The sequence below is a fragment of the Zalophus californianus genome, chromosome 11, assembly GCF_009762305.2.
Source record: "Zalophus californianus isolate mZalCal1 chromosome 11, mZalCal1.pri.v2, whole genome shotgun sequence".
Classification (NCBI taxonomy): domain Eukaryota; kingdom Metazoa; phylum Chordata; class Mammalia; order Carnivora; family Otariidae; genus Zalophus; species Zalophus californianus.
In genome coordinates, this window is record NC_045605.1 from 91,301,797 (window position 1) to 91,316,940 (window position 15,144).

Sequence of the window (15,144 nt, forward strand, 5' to 3'; positions counted from 1 at the left end):
ATGTTTATTAGAGCTCAGAGATTTCAGCAAATGTCTTTTAACTGAACTTGTTTTGTAGCTGTCCCCTAGCAATTTTGTTAAATTCAGTGGTAATTAACAATTAGGCACCTAGATGAACTGGGATGAACACTAGTGAAAGATAGGTGCATTAACTGTGTGGAAATACTGACAATGAGGTAAGGAAATATGTAAATAGACATGAAAATAGTGTTTACTTTCAGTGATCTCATCCATGCCCATGGATTTAAATACCACCCATATGCCAATAACTCCCAAATTCATATCCCTTGCCAAGACTTTTCTGAGCTTCAAGCTACTTGAAATCTCTTTAATGTCTTGTAAGCATCGCAAGTTTTACATACAAGTAATAACATTTGAATATTTCCTTCAAAATGTATTCACCTCTAGTTTTTCTCATCTCAAAAAAAAAAAGACAAATACCCATCAACTTAATGACTTGATTGAAAATCCTGTGAATCTTCCTTGATTTCTATTTTTCTATCACTTCTAACATCCAGCATACAGTCAAGTGCTATTGACTTAAACTTGAAAGGATATCCTGAAATTAATGGAATAAATAGACTCTCTCCTTTTACCCTTGCTACCCTATAAGTCAGTCCTGAAACAGCATTCCAGGGTGATCCTTATAAAACATAATTAGGTGGTACAAATCATAATCTTCAATGCATTATGACCAACTTCGAATAAAGCGTGAATCTTTAACTCTAGCCTGTGAGACATTGTAAGATCTAGCCCCCTATTATACCACCACACCTCTTGTTCGTTATCTTTAGCCCCTTGTCCTTCATTCGGGGCCTCAAAAACAAAAAGCCCATTTCTATGCTGTGGTCTTTGTGCTAGTCTTTCGTTTTCCTGGAAGGTTCTGCCTTCAAATCATCTCCTGGCTGGCTCCTTGAAGTTTTTCAGATCTTAGCTTAAATATATCTCCTAGGACTGGGAGGTCTCCTATAAATATTCAATAAATAGTACCTCCTAAGCCATTCTCTTCATATCACTCTGTGATTACACTCATCTTTACCTGATATTTAACTGCTTTTCTACTTGTTCATTTATCGCTGCCCAGTCCCCCTTCCCTGCCAGCAACAGAAAATGAGCTCTATTTTCCATATCATCAAGGACTTAATAAAAACTGAAACAAAAACAAAAACCTTTCCTCCTTAGTATACCCATTATCTATAACAGAGGCAATAAATCTTTTTTTTTTAATTTATAAAATATAATTATTTCAAAAGTTCTACTTCTTCCATTTTTTTAAGTAGGCTCTCTGCCCCAATGTGGGGCTCAAACTCACAATCCTGAGATCAAGAGTCACATGCTCTACCTACTGAGCCAGCCAGGCACCCCCACTTCCATTTTCTAACTCTTAATTTGAACTTGAAAAAAATGGTCACCTAGATCCAGAAGTTATGAAAGGTGATTGAATGCTACAGTTCTCTTTGTATAAGTTTTCAATCATGGGTTAAAATAAAGTTAGATTCTTTAGCTCTGTATTCAAAGCTTTTTATGATCTCTGTTCAACCTACACTACTTCTTTCTACTTCCCTTATGTTACCTGTATTCTATTCAAGCTAAACTATTTCATATTCTCCCAGCTGTTCTCCTGGGCTGTTCTATGTGCAGACATTTGTTATTACTGGTCTCTTTTCTTGGACTGCCCTTCTCTTTTGCCCCCATACTGATATTTCCAACCTTCAAAAATAATTCCGCTGCCTCTTAAAAAGACTGAACTCATTCTCAAAATATTAATTACAGACTTTTTCATCTTGATAAACTCACACTTCTGGACTTCAGTTGCCTCCTCTTTGAATTAAGAGATTGAAATCAGCTACATATATGCTGTTTGGACTGAAGGACTCTATTATAAACCATTGTTATTTGATTCATTATACAATGATATTTTAAAGAAATTGTTGAATATCACAACTATATAGAATATTTAAAGTATGTGTTTTTTAACTTTAGTTTCAAGGACACAACAATTAAATAATTTTTTAAAAGATCTTCAAATTAGAAAGTAAATTTTAGAAAAAACAATAAGCCAACACTAGAACAGCACTGCTAAAGGATTTTTTTAATCAGGACACATTATTTGTAGTTTGAGTATGTTATATTTGTAACTGATCCTCAAAGAGGAAAAATTGGTAGATTTTTAAATAGCAAAACAACAACAAAGAAAGTTATTTTTCTTGAAATTCTTTCAGGTTTATTGTACATAAATGAATACTACCTTAGCCATATATCCTCTGTAGCATATTACTGTTAATTTTTCTTATCTATCACACTTTTTATTTAAGTAATAATGCTAGAATTTGTTTTGTGAAAAGTAACCTGTAGTGATTTTTTTAAAAATTATTTAAAAGAATTATTTTGTTAACCTCTAAAGTTCTTTCTAGGAAAACATAGGAGCCACAATATTCTGTACCTTTATTTTTGTTTGAGGATAATATGAAGAAAATTTCTGAAGAGATACAGTTTTATTCTGGGAACTAATAACAAATACAAAATAAAATGTAAAAATGTATACCATTTGTAGTGGGACAAAAATATCATAAACCTGGGAATAAAAGTAACAAATGATGTGAAAGATTTTTGTATAAAAACCCATAAAGCTGTCAGTTCTATAAAATGTGACATTTATCAGATTTATTAATTAGAAGACAATATTTTGAATTTGATGCTTTCCCCCAAATTTAGACTTAGCTCAATTTTAATCAAAATCCAAAAGGGAAATTGGGGGAACTTGACAAGACAAACCTAAAATTCATTTTGAAATATAAGTGACCAAGAAGAGCCAAAATATTCTTTAAGAAAAAGGATAAGATGAGAAGACTTGCTTTACTGAATGTCAAGACTAATTATAAAACTACAACAAACATAACAATATGGCATTGGCATAAGAACAGAGAGCTAGACAAATGGTACAGAATAAAGAGCTCAGATACAAACTCACTTATCTGTGGACCTTTGAATGTATTACTGCAGAATGATAGGAAAATAACAGCATTCTCAATAAAGATTGCTGAAAAGTTACCCATATGAGAAAAAAATGAAACTCAATCCTACTGCAGATTTTTTAAAAAACATTAAATTGTGGTAAGTTTTCTAAATATGTCTAAAATAATGCTGAAGTAAAAAATATGAATTTTATGAGATTATTTAGTAAAATCTAAATATATTTTTGACTTCAGGATAGGCAAAGGCTTTTTCTTAAATAATGCACAAAGAGAATTCTTAAACTTAATGGGGAAAAATGATAAGCTGAACTATATTAAAATTAAGAACTGGAATTCATTAAGAGATCCCTGCTAAGAAAATGAAAATGCAAGCCACAGAATAGAAGAAATTCTTTGAAACAAATAGAGCGTGCAGACGGTGTGTGTGTGTGTGTTAGTGTGATTCTATATGTTTCTAAATTATGGGTGTGTGTGTATCTCATAAATCAGTTCAAAATAAAGAAGACCTAGTAGATAAATGGATAAGATAAGATTCCCTGGCATTTCATAAAAATGTACATTTGTGATTATAGCTATGAAAACAATAATGTTTGTAATAATATAAACTGGAAGCAACACAAAAGTTCATTAGCAAGGGAATGGATAAATGGAATATTCACATGTAGATAAAATACATCAATGTAAGAGAGTGAACTACAGCTAGATGCAACAATATAGATAACTCTAAGAATCATTTTTTAGTGGGAAAAAAAACACGTCCAAGAAGAACATTTTTTTAAAAATTCAAAACAAAATAAGTAATGTGGTTTTAGTTACATGCATCGCATATTACTAAATTGGCTCTTCAAGAATAATAAAAAGTCATGATTTTTAGTTTATACCTATTATTTTGGTGTAAATTTTCCCACCGTGGCTAATTTTCTCGCGAGTGACCTTGCAGATCTGAATGTGAAGTTGGAAAAAGAGGCAATCAGCTCTTTAGAGCCAATGCTCACTGGCTCCAACATACCCTTGCATTTATAGGTGATAAGATAAATGTAATTTTTTTAAATGCCTTAAACCTTTTCCAAATTAAAAAAAAAAAAGATTTTATACACATATAAAATGAACATATGGCAAAGATTTTACTCACTTCATTAATGGAGAGAACTGGTCAGATAGCAGACTTGGGTCAAATGAAGATTAGAAGAATGATCCACCATGAAAGGCATTCTGAAATAGTTTATCCCGGGGTGGGGGGGATGATTAATGACCTATAGGACAATACATAACTTTTGGGGTTATTTTTCTACTAGAGAGAAATATTTGCAATTCTATTGGATAAGACCTACAAATTAACATGTAATTTATGATTGGTGTGAGCTTTTATTTAATAGCAACATCAACCACAGGAACATTTTTCTAGATCATTAAATAATTTGTTATGGAAGTTTCAGTACAAATTTGAAAGGATACACTGTCCACAATTTTGCTTTACTTCCAAGCTGTAAATAATTTTTTCTTAGTGAACCCACTAATTTGATCACATAATCTTCAACAATTATTCCTGATCACAAAAATGATAGTCTCAGTTGGCTTAATTATTTATATAGGGCTATGAGAAGTGTTAATTCTTCTTGCCTATAGAGTATTGAGCATGTTCTAAGCAAGAAAATTAACTTTTTTCTCAAATTTTCATTAAGGAATCTCAGATTGGGTAATGTAAAAGCCTTTATTATTATTTCTTTCATCTTGAGGCTAACAAAGCAAAGAAAGTTTCTCCATTAGATTTTTCCTATAATGCTTTTTGACTTCAGTGAATTTCATTCTCCTGTTTTCAACTAAAATTATCAAACTAGTGTGATTTGTCCAAGGATTCTTAGTAATATAAACCTGCAATCTTGTATAGCTTCTGGGCTAGTAGTTTCTGAGAATTTCTCTCGCTATCTCTCTCTCTGTCTCTGAAAAGATTAACACAGTAGTAGTTAATCTTTTGGTTTTCAAATTTTGGTTTCAAGGGCCGTTTACAACTCCTAAAAATTTCTGAAGATAGCAAAGTGTTTTTGGAGGTTTTATTTCTCAACAATTATTGTATTAAGCATTTTTAAATGATTATTTTAATATTTATTTCTTAATTCATTTAAAAATAGCAATAATAAATCCACATCTAGTTCCACTCCCTTCAGCTAAACTGTATATGCTTTTGCTCATTTTATTTGAATGGTCACAAAAATGCAATATTTTTGCAGTTTCTTCCTCATCTTCCTATTTTTTCTTGAATTCACTGACTGGCCAAATCTATTTTTATTAATATATAATAAAGAACATTGATTATTTTTTTTCCTCTCCTTGGGGACGGACCCCTTTTATTTATATCCATACAAAACAGGGTCTTAAGCAGGTCAGCATTCAGAAGTTACACGGTTGAGTAAATGAAACCAAAGAAACCTGGAAAGTTACAAGCCCCCAGCAATTACACTTCGGGTACACGGAACCAGGCAGAAAAGAAGCTAGCACGCTTCATCCCGCACACAGAACATCCCGTGAACTCACCTGGATCCCCCAAACTGAGCGCGCTCTGAGTGCTCTCACCCACCAGGAGGAAATGGACAATCGCGGCCTGCCTGCATCTAATCGCCTAGGGCTGGAAAGTTCTCGTTTTCTGAGGAAACCTTCAGCCCCGCCCCGGCGTCGGAGCCTGAGTTCGACCCAAGTCCCCTCCGCCTCGCCCGTCCGGGGCCCTGCTGCTCAGGCTGGAGCCGGTGACGGCGGGGACCCCCCGCGTCACCCCGCGGGCGGGGGTGGACCACCAGCCCTACGCAAGGAGTGCCCCTCCCTTAGACACGAGGAACCACGCGCTTCTACTCGCTCCCCGCCCACTGCCCCAAAGCCCAAGAACATTGATTATTTAATCTACTTTTTAAAAGAGATTTTATTTATTTGTTTGTCAGAGAGGGAGAGAGAGACGGAGCCCAAGCAAGGGGAGTGGCAGGCAGAGGGAGAAGAGGCTCCCTGGGGAGCAAGAAGCCCAATGCAGGACTAGATCCCAGGACCCTGGGATCATGGCCTGAACTGAAGGCAGATGCTTAACCGACTGAGCAACCCAGGTGCCCTGATTATTTAATCTAATGAGTTTTCTTCTTCTGAGACAAATGTCCCTCTTGATCAATAATATCCAATATTACATTCCTATTACTCATATCTTTCTTGATTTTTTTAATCCCCTATAAAAGAATCTCAAAGACTAGGTTTACAGACTGAAAGACTAAAGTTAAAAAAAAATTCAACTCTCACCTAATAGATCTATAGCTTTAATTCAATCTCAAATTCCTAGAAGAGTATGTCTGTGGGTTGGGAGCTGGAGGGTGGGGAGGTGGTATAGTGTGCATGTAAATTGAAAAGTAGATTCTAAAATTCTTACAGAAATTATCATGGCCAAAAATAGCCAAGACACTCTTAAAGAAGAATAAAGCTAGACATTATGAGAGAGTGAGTTCTGTTGTAAAGCAATAATTATCAAGAGAGTGTGGTGATTTAACAAGAATGCACAACCTAACCAATGAAACACAATAAAGATACATGTATATGTGGTCAACTGATTTATGGCTGAGGTGACACCATAGTACAATGGAGAAAGGACAGTACTTTAAATAAATGGTGTGAGGTAAGTTGATATGTACATAGGAAATATAGAAACCTTAATCTTGGGGTGGCTGGGTGACTCAGTTATTTTAGCATCTGCCTTTGGCTCTGCCACAATCTCAGGGTCCTGAGATAGAGTTCTGCATTGGGCTCCCTGCTCAGCAGGGAGTCTCCTTCTCCCTCTCCCTCTACCCCTCCCCAGGGCTTGTGCACTCTCTCCCTCCCTCTCTCAAATAAATAAATAAAGTCTTTTTTTAAAAAGAAAAAGAAACCTTAATCTTTCTTCATATGACAACAATAACTCAATTTCAAAGATGCTCCTGATGTCACTGTGAAAGATAAATTAATCCAGACTTTTCAAGAAAACATGGAGAATATCTCCTGAACTTGGGTTAGACATAGCAATATCATGAAGAATTTTTAAAGTACTTAATAAAAAGCAAACAAAAAAGTAAACAGCACCATGTGAATATTATGAACATCTTTCCATCAAAAGATTAAAGAAGTGAAAAAGCAACTTACAGAGTGGACTAAGATATTTGCAGCACATATATTTGACAGGGATCTAGTTCTTAGAAGATAGCAGAAACAAACAAACAAACAAACAAAAAACCCTTTTACAGGTTGGTTAAAGATCAGTAGATAAAAAGCAGACTTGAATAGGCACTTTATAAAAAAGATGTGTAAGTAATCAAAAAAGAATATATATATATATGAAAAGTGTCCCACTTCACTTGTTATCAAGGAACTACAAGTTTAAACTACAATGAAATTCCACTAAACACCCAAGGGAAATTCTAAAATTTAAAAGACATCATAGAAAGAGGTGTCAGGAAATTGGAGGAACAAGGACTCTCATTACACACTGCTGGTGGGTATATAAATTGTTAAATTTGGGGGCGGGAAATTACTTGGTAGTATAAACCTAAACCTATCATCCACCAGTTCCACTTCTAGGTATGTTATTAACAGAAGTGTGCATACCAAAAGACATGTATTAAAGTGTTTATAGTAGCGCTATTCATAAGAGACCCTAAAACTGAAACAACACAAATCCCTGCAAGAGCTGAATAAATAAAAACAGGTCAAACAATGGAATATTCTACAGAAATGAAAATGAATGATTTACAACTACTTGCAACAACAGGAAAGAATCTCAGATATATTATTTTGAGCAAAAGAAGCCAAATATAAAAAGTATATGGTTATGTCTATGTACAGTTTAAGAACATCCAAAACTAATCCTTGATATTAAAAATCAGAATAGTAATTACCCTAGGGGAAAAATAAATAGATGATTGCACATTGAGGTTTTCTGGGCTGCTTAGTAATGTTCTGTTCCTCAATCCCAGTGCTGCCTACAGGTGTATTCAGTTTATAAGTTGATTCCTCCACTTAGGATTTGTGTACTTTTCTATATGTTTGTTATACTTCAACAAAAATGTCAGAAAGGAGGAAAAAAGTCTTCAACAGCTTCCCAAAATCATCCACCAATACATTTCCCAAAATTGCAATATTCAGTCTAGGAATAACCTCATTTCCAATATGGTGTTTCAAGGAGGGGGCGGGGAGAGTAATTTCTGCAAAAGAATTGATTCAGATTGGGCTCTGACCTCCAGGTTCTACCCCATATTTCTTATCTGAGGTGAAACTATATCACCTTACTTTTTAAATGCTCCAATCAAAAGACATAGGGTGACAGAATGGATTAAAAAAAAAAAAGACCCATCTCTATGCTGCTTACAAGAGACTCATTTTCGACCTAAAGACACCTACAAATGGAAAGCGAGAGGATAGAAAAATATTTATCGGGGTGCCTGGGTGGCTCATTTGGTTAAGCGGCTGCCTTTGGCTCAGGTCATGATCCTGGAGTCCTGGGATAGAGTCCCGCATAGGCTCCCTGCTCAGGAGGGAGTCTGCTTCTCCCTCTGACCCTCACCCCTTTCATGTGCTCTCTCTCTCCATCTCTCATTCTCGCTCTCTTAAATAAATAAATAAAATCTTTAAAAAAAAAGAAAAATATTTATCATGCAAATAGATGTCAAAAGAAAGCCAGAGTGGCAATACTTATATAGAACAAAATAGACTTTAAAACAAAGACTGTAACAAGAGACAAAGAAGGACACTGTATAATAATAAAGGGGAGAATCCAACAAGAAGATAGCACAATTATAAATATTTATGCACCCAACATGACAGCACCCAAACATATAAAACAGTTAATAATAAACATGAACTAATTGATAATAATACAATAATAGTAGGAGACTTTAACACCCCACTTACAACAATAGGTCATTTAAACAGAAAATTAACAAGGAAACAATGGCTTTGAATGATACACTGGAACAGATGGATTTAACAGATATATTCAGAAGAGTCCATCCAAAACAGCAGAATACACATTCTTTTCAAGTGCAAATGGAACATTCTGCAGACTAGATCACATATTAGCCCACAAAACAAACCTTAACAAATTCAAAATTGAAGTCATACCATGCATATTTTCTGGCCACAGTGTTATAAAACTAGAAGTGAACCACAAGAAAAAATCTGGAAAGACCACAAATATGTGGAGATTAAATAACATACTCCTACTCAGTGAATGGGTCAACCAGGAAATAAAAGAAGAAACTAAAAAGTACATGGAAACAAATGAAAATGAAAACACATGGTTCAAAACCTTTGGAAGACCACAAAAGCAGTTCTAAGAGGGAAGTTTATAGCAGTACAGGCCTACTTTAAGAAGCAAGAAAAGTCTCAAACAACCTAACCTCACACCTAAAAGATCTAGAAAAAGAAAAATAAACAAAATCTAAAACCAGCAGAAGTAAGGAAATAATAAAGATTAGAGCAGAAATAAATGATATAGAATTGAAAAAATACATTTGAACAGATCGATGAAACCAGGATTTGTTTGTTTTTTTTTTTTTTTGAAAAATCAATAAAATTGATAAACCTCTAGGGAGACTTACCAAGAAAAAAAGAGAAAGGACTCAAATAAAATCACAAATGAGAGAAGAGAAATAGCAACCAATACCACAGAAATATAAATAATCATAAGAGAATATTATGAAAAACTATATGCCAACAAATGGACAATCTAGAAAAAATGGATAAATTCCTAGAAATATATAACCTGCCAAAACAGAAGCAGGAAGAAAGAGAAAATTGGAATAGACCAATCAATACCAAAGAACTTGAATTAATAATCAAAAAATTTCCAACAAACAAAAGTCGAGGACCAGATGGTGTCATAAGCAATTTTACCAAACATTTAGAGTTAATACCTATTCTTCTCAAGCTATTCCAAAAAAATAGAAAAGGAAGGAAAACTTCCAAATTCATTCAATGAGGCCAGCATTACCCTACTTGCAAAACCATAAAAAGATATCACAAAAAAAGAGAATTATAAGCTAATTTCCCTGATGAACACAGATACAAAAATCCTCAAAAATATACTAGCAAGCCTAATCCAACAATACATTAAAAAAAGCATTCACCATGATCAAGTGGGATTTATTCCTGGGTTGCCAGGGTAGTTCAATATTCACAAATCAATCAGTGTGATACATGACATCAATAAGAGAAAAGATCAGAACCATATGATCACTTCAATAGATGAAGAAAAAGTATTTGACAAAGTACAACATTCATTCATGATAAAAACCCTCAACAAGTTGCGCTTGGGTGGCTCAGTCGTTAAGCGTCTGCCTTGGGCTCAGGTCATGATCCCAGGGTCCTGGGATCAAGCCCCTCATTGGCCTGCCTGCTCGGTGGGAAGCCTGCTTCTCCCTCTCCCACTCCCCGTGCTTGGGTTCCCTCTCTCGCTGTGTCTCTCTCTGTCAAATACATAAATAAAATCTTAAAAAAATAAAAACCCTCAACAAAGTAGGGTCAGAAGGAACATATCTCAACATAATAAAGGCCATCTATGAAAAACCCACAGCTAGCATTATCCTTAATGGGAAAAAACTTAGAGCATTTCCCCTCAGGTCAGGAAAAGACAAGGATGTCCACTCTCACCACTTTTATTCAACATAGTACTGGAAGTCCTAGCCTCAGCAGTCAGACAACAAAAATAAATAAAAAGCATCCAAATCAGTAAGGAAGAAGTAAAACCTCCACTATGTGCAGATGACATGATACTCTATATAGAAAACCTGAAACACTCCACCAAAAAACTGCTAAAACTGATACACAAATTCAGTAAAGTCACAAAATACAATATCAATGTACAGAAATCTGTTGCATTTCTAAACACTAATGAAGCAGCAGAAAGATAAATTAAGGAATCAATCCCATTTATAATTGCACCAAAAACAAGGAATTTAGGAATAAACCTAACCAAAGAGATGAAATACCTGTCTCTGAAAACTATGCAACACTGATGACAGAAATTGAAGAGGACATAAAGAAATGGAAACGCATCCCATGATCATGTATTGGAAGAACAAACATTTTAAAAAATGTCTATACTATCCAAAGCAATCTAGTGAAATCCCTATCTAAATACCACCAGCATTTTTCACAGAAGTAGAACAAACAATCCTAAAATTTGTATGGAACCACAAAAGACCCAGAATAGCCAAAGTAATCTTGAAAGAGAAAAGCAATGCTGGAGGCATCAAAATCCTGGACTTCAAGTTATTTTACAAAGCTGTAGTAAGCAAAACAGTATGGTTCTGGCACAAAAATAGATCTATAAATGAATGGAAAAGAATAGGAAACCGGGGCACCTGGGTGGCTCGGTTGGTTGAGCTTCTGCCTTCAGCTCAGGTCATGATCTCAGGGCTCTGGGATCAAGTCCCACGTCGGGCTCCTTCCTCGGTGGGGAGCCTGTTTCTCCCTCTGCGTGCCACTCCCCCTTCTTGTGCTTGCTCTCTCTCTATCAGATAAATAAATAAAATCTTTAAAAAGAAAAAAGAATAGGAAACCCAGAAATAAACCCTCAATTATTGGTCAATTTATCTCCAACAATGGAGGAAAGAATATCCAATGGGGAAAAAGTCTCTTCAACAAATGATGTAGGGAGAACTGGACAGCAACATGCAAAAGAATGAAACTGGACCTCTTTTTACAACATACACACCAAAAAAAAAAAAAAAAAATTCAAAATGTATTAAAGACCCGAAATCATAAAAAATCCTAGAAGAGAGCACAGGCAGTAATTTCTCTGACATCAGCTATAGCAACTTTTTTCTAGATTAGGTCCCTGAGGCAAGAGAAACATAAGCAAAAATAAATTACTAAGACTACATCAAGATAAAAAAACTTCACAGTGAAGGAAACAAAACTAAAAGGCAACCTATGGAATGGGAGAAGACATTTGCAAATGACATATCTGATAAAAGGTTAGTATCCAAAATATATAAAGAACTTATAAAACTCAACATCCCCCCAAATAATCCAATTAAAAAGTGGGCACAAGACATGAACAGATATTTCTCCAAAGAAGACAACCAGATAGCCAACAGACCCAAAAAAGATGCCCAACATCACTCACCATCAGGGAAATGCAAATCAAAACTACAATAAGATATAACCTCACACCTGTCAAAATAGCTAAAATCAACAACACAAGAAACAGCAGGTGTTGGTGAGAATGTGGAGAAAAGGGAAGCTTGTTACACTGTTAGTGGGCACGTAAACAGGTGCAGTCACTGTGGAAAACACTATGGAGTTTCCTGAAAAAGTTAAAATAAGGGCTCCTGGGTGGCTCAGTCGGTTAAGTGTCTGCCTTTAGCTTAGATCATGATCCCAGGGTCCTGAAATGGAGCCCCATGTCAGGCTCCCTTCTCAGCAGGGAGTTGGCTTCTCCCTCTCTCTCTCTGCCCCTCCCCACCAATCACATGCTCTCTCTCTCAAATAAATAAAATAAAATCTTTAAAAAAAAATAGAACTATTCTGAGATTCAGCAATCACACTACTGGGTGTTTACCCAAAGAATACAAAAACACTAATTCAAGTGATACATGCCCCCTTATGTTTACACACACACACACACACACACACATATGCACACACAAAGGGCTGCTTCCATATTTATATATATGGAATTTATATATTTTATATATATAATATATATGTATATATATATATGAAATGTATACACACACACACACTGGAATATTGTTCAGCCATAAATAAGAATGAAGTCTTGCCATTTCAGATGGGAGGTAAGTGGGGAGATGGGTGAAATAGGCAATGGGGATTAAGGAGTGCATTTAATCATGATGAGCACAGGTGATGTATGGGAGTGTTGAATCACTATATTGTACACCTAAAACTAATGTAACTATGTTAACTAACTGGAATTAAAATAAAAACTTTAAAAAAATAAAACTTTAAGTGCTTATCCAGTTTATTGCCAGACAACACACACACACACACACACACACACACACATACACACACACATCCACATCACAGACACACAGCCCTACACATCTTCTAAGGATATAAAATTATTTTCAGACCCAGTGATGTTTAAGTCTATATTAATAAAGAATTATCATTTTCCTAAAGCAATAATCTATAGAGATATTACATGTCTGAAATGAAGATATTCTTATATTATGCAAAGCAATTTTAAACTTCATTATAGCTATATCTCGTTTTCCCAAACTATACCCATAGACAAAATTGTCCATAATAAAATGTCCCATTATTGAGATTTCTCCCCCAAAAAGCCATTTACTTCTTTTTTTTAATAAAGATTTGTATTTATTTATTTGACAGAGACAGAGAGAGACACAACGAGAGAGGGAACACAAGCAGGGGGAGTGGGAGAGGGAGAAGCAGGCTTCCCGCCGAGCAGAGAGCCCGATGCGGGGCTCGATCTCAGGACCCTGGGATCATGACCCGAGCCGAAGGCAGACGCTTAACAACTGGGCCACCCAGGTGCCCCAAAGCCATTTACTTCTGATTATTCAGATTATACAAGAAACTGGCTAAAGAAGAAGTTAAAGAGTCTTCAGTTTTTCACTAACTCAAGATGGAAATAATTAGGCAATGTGACCCTCACTATGCCCCAGGTACGCATCCACACAACAACTATCTTCACATTACAGCACCCCTCACCTGATCTGACAGATGAGGAGGATCACATGGAATATCCATGCTCTCCCAGCCAGGAGAAACCTTCACATGTCCTAGAATATTTTTAGCATATGAGAATTAAATTTATTTTAAAGGGAACATTACAAATTAATTTTTTAAACTAATTAATTTAAACTAATTTAAACAAAACTAATTATTTTAAAATGATAGTTCTTAGAAAAGTGCTGGAAAAATTGAGGTTGGATCTTTATTTTATATCCTAGATCAACTAAACTATATGTCATCCAATAAATTTAAGTTATATGTAAAAAAAGTAATCTTAAAACACCAAAAAACAATACAGACACATGTAAAAGGATGATGCTCTATGGAAAAATAATGAGATGAATAGGGTGACATATTTAAGTGCACATTTTATAAATTTTTTAAACTCCAAAATAGTTACAAAGAACATTTAAATATTGAAAAAACTTGTAAATTTTGTAATAATAATGATCAAAGTCAATTTCATTAATATGTAAAAATGTCATAAATCTAAAATTATTACAATATACAGCAATAAATAATAGAAATAGATGTAAAAGAATGTGTATAATTTTTATAGAAATGATTTACTTTAATACTGATACAACTATTTAATTTGAAATTTAATTTATTTAATTAATAATTTAATGAAATTACTTAATTTGAAATAACTAAGTTATTTTCCACTAAGATAGATTTTTAGAACTAAAACTCATTGCAAGAGAGGTTATAGTGTGATCAGAAATTATCACTGCTGATGAAAGACAAAATTGTGCTACAGGTATAGAAATAATTTTGGGACTCTATAGAGAGGACAAAAATATTTTCTACCCTCTGTGCCAGAACTAAACTGTTCAAAACTCCATTCTGAAGAAAATTTGTAAGTATAGCAACTTAGGTAAGAGGATATGCATTACAGAATTGTTTATAGTCGAGAAAAGGGTAAACCTACAAACTAATAGGAATGATTGCTCAGTAACTTATGTTTCCCATATGTTATAGAATGTTATTCATCAGATATACTATAAAACTGAAGAATATTTAATATAGCCTAATGTTCAAACAAGTAATGAATCAAAAAGAAAAAAAAAAGTAATGTATTTGCTGGATGACAGGTTAATGCCAATTGTATAAACCTATATGATAACTATTATTCTCTATCCATCTATTATCCACTGGTCTAGTAAAAAAGTTTCAGTGTAACAAAATGTTAATATCCGGATGTTGGAATTATCAATGATTTTATCTCCTTTTTTACGTTCTTTCATTTTCCAGCATTTCTCAGGAAGCACTCATCCCTTTTAAAGTTGGAATAAAATGTTGCATTATTATAATGGAAATAAGTGGCCTTATAATTCTTAAGTTTTTTCACCTTGGCTTTTCTGTCTTATTGTAGCTGTCTTTGTGTATCTTTGTACAAAATAGCCAGGAATTAAAGCACAAATAAGCACGTCATGTATGA